Source organism: Castor canadensis, chromosome 17 (genome assembly GCF_047511655.1).
Source record: "Castor canadensis chromosome 17, mCasCan1.hap1v2, whole genome shotgun sequence".
In the NCBI taxonomy this organism is placed as follows: Eukaryota; Metazoa; Chordata; class Mammalia; order Rodentia; family Castoridae; genus Castor; species Castor canadensis.
In genome coordinates, this window is record NC_133402.1 from 69,376,823 (window position 1) to 69,390,826 (window position 14,004).

Below are 14,004 nucleotides of genomic sequence, written 5' to 3' on the forward strand. Positions count from 1 at the left end.
AACTATTCACCAAGTGATGAATGAATTATGAGAATGTGGCATGCGTAATAAAATCCAGATTGAATTATGACAGGGTAGGAATGTTGCTTTTCTGGAAACCCTTCCCTCTGTGGTTCCAGGTTAGAATTCACCAGCACCCTAACCTGCACGGCACTTGCAAGGCAGAAGTGAGGTAGGCATCAGTCACATTTTGGAGGCTCCATACCTGGCGATAGTCAAGCGTATCCTGACTGCAGACTCCTTTTTCTAGTGCCCTTTCCTGACTCTTTGGCTTACCAATCAAGAAGTCCCCCCACTGCATGGGGAAATGTCTGCCCCTCTTCCCTTTGGGGGTAGGGATGCATGACACACTGTATTTAAAAAGGAGTTCTTGGGGCTACCAGCCTTATGGTAGAGGTTGAGTGGTATGGTATTTCTCATATACAAAAGGAAAAAAGGGTTATCCCTCCAAACTACCACCCGACTTGGCTTCTGCGTTTCTGTAGTTGTGCTCTACACCAAAGTTCGAACTACAGTTTGGATCTTCCTGCAATCCTAATGTGTTTACCGGTCAGGGTTAAGACTGTCATGGTGGAGAATATTCTTTGACCCTCAGAATCCCCTGGAATTTGCGTAAGGTCTGATCTGTACAGTACACGTCATTTCTATACTAGTAATGAGTGTGTCTGGCCGCATTACAACTACAGTGGTGCCTTCAAAGACAACCAAGTGGGAGCCTCGTGTGTCGAGTGAAGAAAATTCCCGGACATGTTTTCTAGAAATAGTTTATTGCTTTCATCCACCCTGTATGCAAATGAATATTCCTGAATCTCACTTACTAAGTTACACTAAAGTATCCCATTGTATTCACGAAAAAAGAACGTGGCATGTCTATACCACGAGATATTACTTGGCAATAGCAAAAAGGATTAGACATGGTAGAACACGAGTGAACCTTGCAAACACTGTGTAAGTGGAAACGGCCAGTCCCCACACCAGTCACATGTGTTGTGTGATTCTGTTTGTACGGAAGTCGGTCTAGGCAAAATAGGCAAAGCTTCAGCTAGCAAAGGCACAGTGGTGGTTGTCTAGAGTTGTGGCTTTTGGGATATTGACAGCATGTGTTTCTTTTAGGGACGGTGAATGTGATCTATACCTGATCATGACTACTGCTGCACATCTGCACGATGCAGAAAATGCTCTGAAGGGCGACTTTAAGCGGGTGAACTGTGTGGTTGTAATACGTGGCTTGGATATTGACGAAGCTGTTTTCTTTAGGAGAATGGCTTATTTGCCACCGAAAGACACCGGATGGACGTTGATAATGACAAACGTGACAGCCACACACCCTGAGTCTGCCACCGGCTGCTCGTCACCCAGCATTCTTCTTTCTGTGGGTCCTGTGCAACTTTGATTTTCTTCATTCTGAGGTGACATTCTGTCCTTCCTCCATTGAATCGTGAGGCACTGCACAAGCTCAAAGCAGCTAACAGTTCTCCCTTCTTACCACGGTCGGAGGATGAAATGATGTAAAACTCATAGTGCACTTAGCATGGAGTCTGGCACGTGATGAGTGAGTATTACCCTGACCTAAAACGAGCCATGGGCAGCATGTTACGATCTAAACGGCTGATGTTTGTATACCTCTGACAGTTCTGTCACATTCTCAGTTCATTCTTTTCCCTTTCTGGGAAGTAGGGGGTGGGGGTTGCAATCCACCCTTAACCTACTACAATAAGGTGTAACAATACAGATGACCATGAGGGGGCAGCATAAATAAAGAAACAGGACATTGACACGGACCAGAAGATAGGAAATGGCAAAGGGAAAGAACTCGCTTCCTTTACAGAGGGCCTTGTAGTGTTCTGCAAGAGGGAGCTATTGAGGGCTATTGCTTCTGGAAGGTCAGCAGCAGCATTTCTTGAATTCTCTCCACCTAGAGAAGACAGAGCCCTCTCTGTTCACTCAGTGCAGTCCTCGGGAGCATGCCCACCTTCTCCCATGAGCCTCTGCTCTGATGGGAGGCATTTGGAAGCCTTCCTTGGTAAGTGCTGCCCTACAAAATGCTTGAAGGGCACGGGAGAGCTTCAGCCCCTGGGCTCCCCTGAGCTATCTGAAGGGTTCCTGTTGAGGCCCAGCTCCCCAAGCCCCCAATGGCAGGGACTGTGGCCATCTTCTTCTTTGTACCCAGTGTGCTCAGTGTCCTGGTGAAGCTGGACCAACTTGCTCCAGGGGCAGAAGTTGGAAAAAGAGGGATGGTGATGACTCTTCTGTGCATGGGCAATGGGGCTTTCCAGTGTGGACCCCAATGAATTGACTTAGTTCATGTTCCTAATGGGGAAAGAACAAGCTAAAAGAAAATCTTAAGTGCTCATGATCCCATCCACCAAAAGAAACCAGGGGAATGCCACAGTTTCCGTCTACCTTATGGCAGAGTACAGCGTACAAATGCATGAGTGTGTGTGTATAGGTTTTCATTTATGGCGATGTGGAGCACAACTTCTGCTTACGGTAATGAATCTTTACTTCACAAATCCCCCTCTTTGGGAAACTTAGGCTGTTTCTATATTTTTTCTCTTTTAAGGTGCAGTCTAGTGAACATCCTTGTAGCTAACTCTTAGCTCACGTTCTTTAGGAGTGCGTTAGGATAAATTTCTAGAGGCAGTATTTCTGGGTGATGGGTAATTTACATTGTCACCAACAGTGACAGTGCCCTTGATCAGACGAAGAGTTTTAATTAAACATCACACCAGAACACTATAATTTTGTCTTAGTACTGTCATCACCACTCAAAACATTTGGTGAACTCTGTGTTTGGTGATCCAGACTGTGACTCACGCAAGAAAATAAATCTTGCCTCTCATCTTGCCTTTGATCTTTGACTATTCAGGGAAATCTAATTTACCATGAAAAGACAGGGAAGGCAACTGTGGAGGACCTTCATGTAAATGTGCCACCAGCCTCCGGAGGGAAAACGGGAATGCCCTGGGCTGTTTGAGGTGGTGACATGTCAGAGAAGCGTCAGGTGTCCCAGAGGCCAGCTCTCAACTGTGTGTCCTGATAGAACTGTTAAAAAGTAATGTCCTTGACACCCCAGATTCTCCAGGGGGATCCCTCTTGATTCTTTGACAATTTGAAGGTCGTTCTGTTCCGTTTCACTCGCCATTTCTTCTCTGAGCTTCTTTGAAGTTAGAAGGGGCCAGGACACTCCTGGTGCCACCTGCCCTGCAGTATCCTCCATGTCTCACCAGCTGTCACCTCCCAGATCGCCTCTTTCTTTAGATCTTAAAGATATACACAAATAAGGAACTAAACATTTAAAATGTATTTATTGGGGCTTCTTCATGGAAAGGTAAGAGAGACAGTAGCTTCCAACTGGGGCTTAGTATTTATTTTCTTTGGAGGCAGGCTCTCACTATGTAGCCCAGGCTGGCCTTGAACTCATGCTCTTCCTGCCTCAGCCTCCTGAGTGCCAGGACACCGTGCTTGGCTATAAGTGCTCAGTATTTCTATGTGCAGGATTGGGAGTGGCTCCTGATTGACATAAGCGGGAATGCGGTTGCATTGGTTTCTACTAAGATTCCTTTGCGGGGATTTGGGGGAAAGCTGTCTGAGTTTTTGCGGGAGGGGTAACACCAACTCAGGACACCTCTTAGCTGCTGTCCTTTATCTTATGACATTGCACAGAGATCCCCAGTGGCTCGTTCCCAATAAAGCTTCAAGGCCATCTGCCATTCAGTTCAACCCTGCTTTGCCAGCCTTGCCATCTCCTGCCTTACAGACCCCATGATCCCACATGTCCTTGACTGGCAGCTCTGGCTCCAGCCACAATGAGAATCGTTCACTTCCTCTTGATTCCTCCTCACCCTCAGTGTGGCTCTCACACATGCTGGCCTCCTCATGTCTGACACCTGAGGCACAAACCCCGTGATGTGAGCTGGAGGGCGAGGACCTGGCACCCACTGTGGTGACCGCTGATCACACAGCGGCTTTCCCTCCTTGCCTGCATCCTCCTCTCCCACCCCGTCATTGCTGCCGCCTGGGGTTTATCCCAAATAAGCTCATTTAATCCTCATTTCAGTCTCTGCTTCCTGGGGGGGGGGGAGTCAGAGTTAGTTATTTGCTGGATTCTGATTATGTTCCTGCTCTTTGTCACGGTCCCTTTTGTGTTTCTGTAATAGAATATCAGTCCCCGGTTATGAAGCCCAGTGTCAGAGTGCCTGCATCTGGTGAGGGCCTTTTGGCCGTCCCGTGGTGGAAAGTGGAAGGGTAGCAGAAGACTTGAACATATGAGAGACAGAGAGCGACAGAGAGAGAGAGACAGAGAGAGAGATCAGAGGGAACAAGAAAGGGAGAAGGGAAAAGAGAGGAAAGAAGCAGGCTGAAGTCATCATACAAATAGGAAACCCGCCCCGCTGACATCAATCCACTCACCAGAGCAGAGCCCTATCCACCTCTCAGACACCCCACCTCTCCACACAGCTGCATTGGGGATGACGCCTGAACTTGGGGGGACATATTCAAGCCACAGCACTCTTCACCTAGCTCAATATTTGGCAGGGAGACATCTAGTACACTCCTGGGTTGGGGAAAGGCCCTCAACCATGAAAAGGAAATCAGGCTATGGTGTTAAAAACTTGTGGTTTAAGAGAGAACAAAGATTGCTTTAAAAAATGGCAGTGTAGTGGGCGAATGCTGTTCCAAAGAACCAAGAATGTGGAGCATGGGTGGGTGCCACGGACTGGCGTGGGCACTTCTAAAAGGCTGAGCAGGACGTGGTTGGCAGGAAGGCGGGAGAAGTGTCTGGGCACTTTTGCAGACGGGGCATGTTTTGGAGTGGTGGGAAGTTCCAGGGAAAGGACTGGAGCAGCCTAGCGTGTGATAAAGGAGTCTGGCAAAATTTGGCTGCCTGGGCCCTTGGTGGCTCCTCCTGTGGCACAGAGCTGGTCCTGTGCATCTGTGTGAAGTGGCCTCTCCTGCCTGGAGCCACTGACCATGGCAGACATCTGCAGGAATGGACTGGGGTCAGGCCTGAGTCTGCTGACGGGGCTCTGGGGGACAGCACTGCCTCCCCCGGCCTCAGGAGGGTGGCCTTGTGTCACTTTCCTGCTCTGGGGAGAGCTGGCTTTCCAGAAATCAAGAGAGCCAGGAGGACCCATCCAGCACCACGCACACGACCTGGCAGGGCCCGCCCACGTGTGCTTCTGTCTTCCTTGCCACGAGGCAGCCCCGAGGTGCGTTAGGTATTTTTCCCTTGGCCCCCACGTCAGGTAACTGCAGCTCCCAACTAGGGGACATGCCGGAGAGGGGCGATGGACTGTGGCTGGCCGGATAGAGTGGTGAGCTCTTAGGGACTTGTGTCAGCTGCAGTTGGAGGAGGTCAGAAGTTCAAGAACACAGAAGGACCAGGCAACAAGGACAAGAGGAGCGTAGAAAAGCTGCATGGAGGCCCAGGAAGCAGAGGCTTCAGTCCCAGGGAGACTGTGAGGGTGGGGACCTGCGGGTTCTAAGCTATAGTCCAGAATCCCCAAAACTCAGCACTTCCTGTTCCCACCATGTCCTAACTCAACAGTGTCCACTGGAACTGAGAACCTGGGCAAGTACCTGACCGTACTGTGCCTCAGTTTCCTCCCTTGTGAGCCAGACTGATGCTGCTGTCCTTTCCTGTGGCTGACGTGACACCTAATGAGGTCACAGACATAAAGTGTGCAGAGGACCGGGTAGGGACTCCACACTCTGTAAGCAGGTCTGGGAGGGCCACTGATGCACAGTGAGATTTCTGCAGGCGTCTCGGTAGGTGAAGGGGAGCAGCAAGGGCTGCAGGAGCTCCCGGCCAGGAGGGAGCCGTTTCGGGCCCCCTGTAGTCTCCGGAGAGGGCGCAGGACAGGAACTGGAGCTCTGGGAGGTGCAGCCGGGTCCGCTGGCCCCACAGGATAGGAGTGGAGGGGACACTAGCCTCCTTCACTCTGATCTGTCCGTGCCCCCCAAAGGCCACTCCTTATAGAGGCAGAAGGACAGGGCAGAGAGGTAACTCACAATCCAGGTCATGGAGCTTGAGGGGGGACGGGAGCCTGGCCAGCTCAAATGTTGCTGTGTGGTTGTTCTTATAACAAGAAATACCTGTCACTTGAGGCCCTGACTGAGCCTCCAAATGGCAGCCTGTGCAGAGATTGGGCTGGTGATGGCTGTGGAACCACGCTGACCCATGGCATCATGCTGACTGGGCAGTGTGCCAGCCCAGCTCCTGCACTCGGTTGGAGACAAGCTTCTGCTCTTTGTATTCTGAGTGACCAGCAGGACCAGGCCATGTCACTGAGTGATCTGTTGGGGCTGTAACTGGAGGTGACAGAGAGACAGCAGGGACTGCAGGAGTGGAAAAGCATGGGGACCTGGGGAGGACACTGAGTCATGGACAGGCCCTGGCTCTGCTGCGTGGGGAACTCTGTATGTGTGCACATGTGTGCGTGTGTATGTGTGCATGCGTGTGTATGTGTGTGCGTCTTTTACACTTTTTCTTGGTCACAGGAAGTTGATGGTGTTGCCTGGTTTGGGTCAAGGAGGAAGCCAGGCCTCAGAGCAGACCCCTGCCCAGGCCCCTCCTCCGCCAGCCCCCATCTGTGCAGGCCCTGGCTTCCCTGGGTCCCTCTCACTCATTGCTACAACGCTGAGGATCAGGCGAGGTCCTTCTCTGATGAACAAGGACACAAGGTCACGGTAATGTCTGGGGAGTCAGTGCCCACCAGGAATGAGTCCCCACAGCCTGACCGCTCAATCACCGATGGGGTTCCCAGTGCACCATGGCAATCCACTTTGGTTACTTAATATTTTTCTTGAGCTTGCCTTTTTTTTAGGTGAAATAACTTTGTTTGAAGAGGAAACTGTACCACTACCAGATGGGGATAGTTACCGTTGCTTACAGCAAATAGACAGTGCTATTAATATAAAGAAAAAGGAAGGAGTAGCAATACTTATCTCTGACAAAGTAGACTTCAAACCTACATTGCTCAAACGAGATAAAGAAGGACATTCCATACTAATAAAAGGGGAAATAGACCAAAAGGAAATAATAATCATCAATCTGTACGCACCCAATGTCAACGCACCCAATTTCATCAAACATACCCTGAAAGACCTAAAAGCATATATAAACGCCAACACAGTGGTTGTGGGAGACTTTAACACTCCATTATCATCAATAGATAGGTCATCCAAACAAAAAATCAACAAAGAAATCCAAGATCTAAAATATGCAATAGATCAAGTGGACCTAGTAGATGCCTACAGAACATTTCATCCAACCTCTACACAATATACATTCTTCTCAGCAGCCCATGGAACCTTCTCCAAAATAGATCATATCCTAGGGCACAAAGCAAGTCTCAGCAAATACAAGAAAATAGAAATAATACCATGCATACTATCTGACCACAATGCAGTAAAAGTAGAACTCGACAACAAAAGTAAAGACAAAAAACATGCAAACAGCTGGAAACTAAATAACTCATTACTTAATGAAGAATGGATCCTCGATGCAATAAAAGAGGAAATTAAAAAGTTCCTAGAAGTCAATGAAAATGAAAACACAACCTACCGGAACCTATGGGACACAGCTAAGGCAGTCCTGAGAGGAAAGTTTATAGCCATGAGTGCATATATTAAAAAGACTGAAAGATCCCAAATCAATGACCTAATGATACATCTCAAACTCCTAGAAAAACAAGAACAAGCAAATCCCAAAACAAATAGAAGGAGAGAAATAATAAAAATAAGAGCTGAAATCAACGAAATAGAAACCAAAAAAACCATACAAAAAATTAATGAAACAAAAAGTTGGTTCTTTGAAAAAATAAACAAGATCGATAGACCCCTGGCAAACCTGACTAAATGAGGAGAGAAAAAACCCAAATTAGTAGAATCAGGAATGCAAAAGGGGAGATAACAACAAGCACCATGGAAGTCCAGGAAATCATCAGAGACTACTTTGAGAACCTATATTCAAATAAATTTGAAAATCTAAAAGAAATGGACAGATTTCTAGATACATACGATCATCCAAAACTGAACCAAGAGGAAATTAATCACCTGAATAGACCTATAACACAAAATGAAATTGAAGCAGCAATCAAGAGTCTCCCCAAAAAGAAAAGTCCAGGACCTGATGGATTCTCTGCTGAATTCTATCAGACCTTTAAAGAAGAACTGATACCAACCCTCCTTAAACTGTTCCATGAAATAGAAAGGGAAGGAAAACTGCCAAACACATTTGATGAAGCCAGTATTACACTTATCCCAAAACCAGGCAAAGACACCTCCAAAAAGGAGAACTATAGGCCAATCTCCTTAATGAACATTGACGCAAAAATCCTAAACAAAATAATGGCAAACCGAATTCAGCAACACATCAAAAAGATTATTCACCACGACCAGGTAGGCTTCATCCCAGGGATGCAGGGGTGGTTCAACATACGAAAATCAATAAACGTAATAAACCGCATTAACAGAAGCAAAGACAAAAACCACTTGATCATCTCAATAGATGCAGAAAAAGCCTTTGATAAGATCCAACATCATTTCATGATAAAAGCTCTAAGAAAACTAGGAATAGAAGGAAAGTTCCTCAACATTATAAAAGCTATATATGACAAACCTACAGCCAGCATTATACTTAACGGAGAAAAATTAAAACCATTCCCTCTAAAATCAGGAACCAGACAAGGATGCCCACTGTCTCCACTCCTATTCAACATAGTACTGGAATTCCTAACCAGAGCAATTAGGCAAGAAGAAGGAATAAAAGGAATACAAATAGGTAAAGAAACTGTCAAAATATCCCTATTTGCAGACGACATGATCCTATACCTTAAAGACCCAAAAAACTCTACTCAGAAGCTTCTAGACATCATCAATAGCTATAGCAAGGTAGCAGGATATAAAATCAACATAGAAAAATCATTAGCATTTCTATACACTAACAATGAGCAAACGGAAAAAGAATGTATGAAAACAATTCCGTTTACAATAGCCTCAAACAAAATCAAATACCCAGGTATAAACCTAACAAAAGATGTGAACGACCTCTACAAGGAAAACTATACACTTCTGAAGAAAGAGATTGAGGAATACTATAGAAAGTGGACAGATCTCCCATGCTCATGGATTGGTAGAATCAACATAGTAAAAATGTCGATACTCCCAAAAGTAATCTACATGTTCAGTGCAATTCCCATCAAAATTCCAATGACATTCATTAAAGAGATTGAAAAATCTACTGTGAAATTTATATGGAAACACAAGAGGCCACGAATAGCCAAGGCAATACTCAGTCAAAAGAACAATGCAGGAGGTATCACAATACCTGACTTCAAACTATATTACAAAGCAATAACAATAAAAACAGCATGGTACTGGCACAAAAACAGACATGAAGACCAGTGGAACAGAATAGAGGACCCAGATATGAAGCCACACAACTATGAGCAACTTATCTTTGACAAAGGAGCTAAAAATATACGATGGAGAAATAGCAGCCTCTTCAACAAAAACTGCTGGGAAAACTGGTTAGCAGTCTGCAAAAAACTGAAACTAGATCCATGTATATCACCCTATACCAAGATTAACTCAAAATGGATCAAGGATCTTAATATCAGACCCCAAACTCTTAAGTTGATACAAGAAAGAGTAGGAAATACTCTGGAGTTAGTAGGTATAGGTAAGAACTTTCTCAACGAAACCCCAGCAGCACAGCAACTAAGAGATCGCATAGATAAATGGGACCTCATAAAACTAAAAAGCTTCTGTTCATCAAAAGAAATGGTCTCTAAACTGAAGAGAACACCCACAGAGTGGGAGAAAATATTTGCCAATTATACATCAGACAAAGGACTGATAACCAGAATATACAGGGAACTTAAACTAAATTCTCCCAAAACTAATGAACCAATAAAGAAATGGGCATGTGAACTAAACAGAACTTTCTCAAAAGAAGAAATTCAAATGGCCAGAAAACACATGAAAAAATGCTCACCATCTCTAGCAATAAAGGAAATGCAAATTAAAACCACACTAAGATTCCACCTCACCCCTGTTAGAATAGCCATCATCAGCAACACCACCACCAACAGGTGTTGGCGAGGATGCGGGGGAAAAAGGAACCCTCTTACACTGTTGGTGGGAATGTAGACTAGTACAACCACTCTGGAAAAAAATTTGGAGGCTACTTAAAAAGCTGGACATCGATCTACCATTTGATCCAGCAGTACCACTCTTGGGGATATACCCAAAAGACTGTTACTCCAGAGGCACCTGCACATCCATGTTTATTGCGGCACTATTCACAATAGCCAAGTTATGGAAACAGCCAAGATGCCCCACCACTGACGAATGGATTAAGAAAATGTGGTATCTATACACAATGGAATTTTATGCAGCCATGAAGAAGAACGAAATGTTATCATTCGCTGGTAAATGGATGGAATTGGAGAACATCATTCTGAGTGAGGTTAGCCTGGCTCAAAAGACCAAAAATCGTATGTTCTCCCTCATATGTGGACATTAGATCAAGGGCAAACACAACAAGGGGACTGGACTTTGAGCACATGATAAAAGCGAGAGCACACAAGGGAGGGGTGAGCATAGGTAAGACACCTAAAAAACTAGCTAGCATTTGTTGCCCTTAACGCAGAGAAACTAAAGCAGATACCTTAAAGCAACTGAGGCCAATAGGAAAAGGGGAACAGGTACTAGAGAAAAGGTTAGTTCAAGAATAATTAACCTAGAAGGTAACACACACGCACAGGAAATCAATGTGAGTCAATGCCCTGTATAGCTATCCTTATCTCAACCAGCAAAACCCCTTGTTCCTTCCTATTATTGCTTATACTCTCTCTACAACAAAATTAGAAATAAGGGCAAAATAGTTTCTGCTGGGTATTGAGGAGGGGGAGCCGGAGGGGGTGGAGTGGGTGGTAAGGGAGGGGGTGGGGGCAGGGGGGAGAAATGAGCCAATCCTTGTATGCACATATGAATAATAAAAGAAAAATGAAAAAAAAAATCTAAACATAGACCTGCCACATGATCCAGCAATCCCACTCCTGGGGATGCACAAAGGAATGCAACACAGGTTACTCCAGAGGCACCTGCACACCCATGTTTATTGCGGCACTATTCACAATAGCCAAGTTATGCAAACAGCCAAGATGCCCCACTACTGACGAATGGATTAAGAAAATGTGGTATCTATACACAATGGAATTTTACTCAGCCATGAAGAAGAACGAAATGTTATCATTCGCCGGTAAATGGATGGAACTGGAGAACATCATTCTGAGAGAGGTTAGCCAGACTGAGAAGACCAAAAATTGTATGTTCTCCCTCATATGCAGACTTTAGATCTAGGGCAAATGCAGCAATGTTGGACTTGGATCACATGACAAGGGGAGAGCACATACAGGAGATATAGAAATAGATAGAAAACCCAAAACATGAAAGTATTTGATGTCCCCACTGCAGAGTAACTAATACAGAAACCTTAAAGCGACAGAGGTTAACATGAGAAGGGGATCAGTAACCAGTGTAAAGATCATTTAGAGATAAATCAACATGGGTTGTAACACATGTGTACACAAAAGCAATGCTAGGAATATTTCTGTATAGCTGTCCTTAACTCAACTAGCAAAAACGCTTTGTCTTCCTTATTATGCTTATGTCTTTTCTTCAACAAAATTAGTGATAAGGGCAGAACAGTATCTGCCTGGAAGTGAGCGGGGGAAGGGGCAAAGGGTGGGGGAGGGAGGCAGGGGGGAGAAATGACCCAAACAATGTATGCACATGTAAATAAATGAATAATTTAAAAAAAAAAGAAAAAAGAAAAAGGAAATTCCTAGCTGGGTGTGGTGGCTCACGCCTGTTATCTCAACCCTTGGGAGGCTGAGACAGGGAGATCCTGAGTTCGAGACCAGCCTGGGCTACGAAGTGAGACACTGTCTCAGAAGCAAAAAAACAAACAAAAAATCCCAAATCAAAGCAAAACAAAAGGGAAATTCTGGTCTGTGGCCTGGCAGACTCCAATTCTAGAGCAGAATGATCTTAAAACAACTCCATTCCATAGGCTCTTGGCTGCTGGGAGGCCTCTCTCCCCTCTGTCTGTCTCTAAGATCTGCAAAATTAGATTTGAAATTGGTTTGTAGTCACAGGTAAATGTTTAACAACAACGAATAAACGTGTGTGGATTTATCTATCTATGCCCACATGACTTTCAGCAAGTCACACTGATAATAAGGGAACTGTGGCACACAATTTGCAAATAATAGAAAAACGCATGCTATCATTTATGGCAAGTCCCAAGAAAATGCTGTCAATTCCTGTCATAAGTGCCCTGGTCCCCTCCGAATGCCTTCCTTGCTCGTTGCTGGGTCCTCTTGTCAGTCGCCGTGCTGTGGGTGACAAGGTTGGACGAGTGTGATTTTGACACGAGCACTGGCCGATGCCAGTGTGGCTCAAAACGTGAGGCAACTTCAGCTCACGGGTGCTGGTCGGGATCTCGCCGCTGATCTGGGTCAGCCGTGATGTGCGGGAGTTCCTCACGGAGTTGAGTAATAGTTGTTGACTAGTAGAAAGTATTTCCTCGTTTTTTTTTTTTTTTGTCCTTTGTGCAACGAAATCATTCCAACTCTTATTCTTATAAGTTAAATCTCAATTATTAACAGTTTCTCCTTGACTTTTTGAAGTTTAGACAACAAAGTAAGAAATCAAGCCCCTTTAGTGGCTTCTGCCACCATCCTGTGGTGTCAACACTGCTGCCCTGGCCACAGCCTACCCCAGCTACCCACGTGACATCGGTGAACGTGGACTGGGACGAGGAAGCGGGACAGCAGCACATCTGCACCGGCAGATGCAGAAGACACAAATCATGGCGGGAGCCTGGATAATGGTGAGGTGCAGAAAATAACTGGGAAGAGGTGACTACCTTACTCCCTTCATCTTTAAAGTGATTCATTAAACTGAAAGTCTGTAAAATTTACTTTTCATTACTAGCTATGTTTATCGACTGGCTCTCAAGAGTCCTGTATATTTGACCCTTGCAAGTTGGCACGTGTCAGCTCCAGGACACCCTGGTTACCTTATCTGGTAACCAACATTGCTGCGTAGGCCCCCGTCACAGAGCTGCCATCCAGAAAAAGCCCTGCTACTGTTAGACGCGCAGACTTGCCTATGCTCTGCTTCAGTAAGACAGCAGGGCATGTCTCACTTCTCTGACCTCATCCTCTCCTGCTTCCCTTCGTCCTGACTCTGCTCCCTGGATGTTCCTTGAACACACCATATGTCCCCACACCAGGACATTTGTGCTTGCTCTTTCTCCTGTCCCCTAGACAGCTGCATGACTCATTCCCTTATCTCCTAGACCTGCTTCTTCCGGTCCCTCAGGGGATGGGTGAGAAGGAAGGCTGACAGGAGACAGGCAGCATAGAGCCTCACTCCTAGGCTGTTGGCAGCAGAAGTCACTGCCATTCTAGCACTCAGGTAGCCATGCCTTTGTGTCAGGTGACGGAAACTTCTGAGTTTCAGTGGCCCCTCTACTAGACAGGGACCAGGACCGGTGATTAGAACAGTCTTAGAGCCTGTCACCCCAGGAACACTTCCCCAACTCTAAAGGAGCCAGCCTCTCCAGCAGCTCATTCATGCTGCTTCTTAAACCTTTCCAGCGGCTCCCCATCCCACCTGGAAGGAAACCCAGACCTTAGCCTTCACCTCACGGGAAAGGATCCTCACCTCAAACCTCCGTCCCCTCCACCTGCTCTGCCACCTGGCTGTCTCAGGCTGCCTCTTCTCGTACAAAACTTCCTCCCAGTGGTCTTGACATTCGTTAGTGTTTCCTGCCTTGTCTGGTCACTCAAACTAAATAGACACCGCATCCTCACTAGCCTGTGACCTCATTATGCTCTCTGCACAGCACTTCTTACCCCCTGCTACTTTCTCGTTTATCTGCCTTCCCTACCTGGATGCGTGGTCACGAGAGCAGGCTCCTTG

General features: G+C 46.0%; 1 non-coding gene across 1 annotated transcript; it reads left to right on the plus strand.

Annotated features, from left to right (window-relative positions):
• The first annotated feature begins 295 nt into the window (after window positions 1-295).
• Window positions 296-426, plus strand: LOC141418740 (small nucleolar RNA U109). The gene has a single exon (XR_012443385.1). It is a non-coding gene; the product is annotated as a small nucleolar RNA U109 (small nucleolar RNA).
• Window positions 427-14,004: the final 13,578 nt, after the last annotated feature.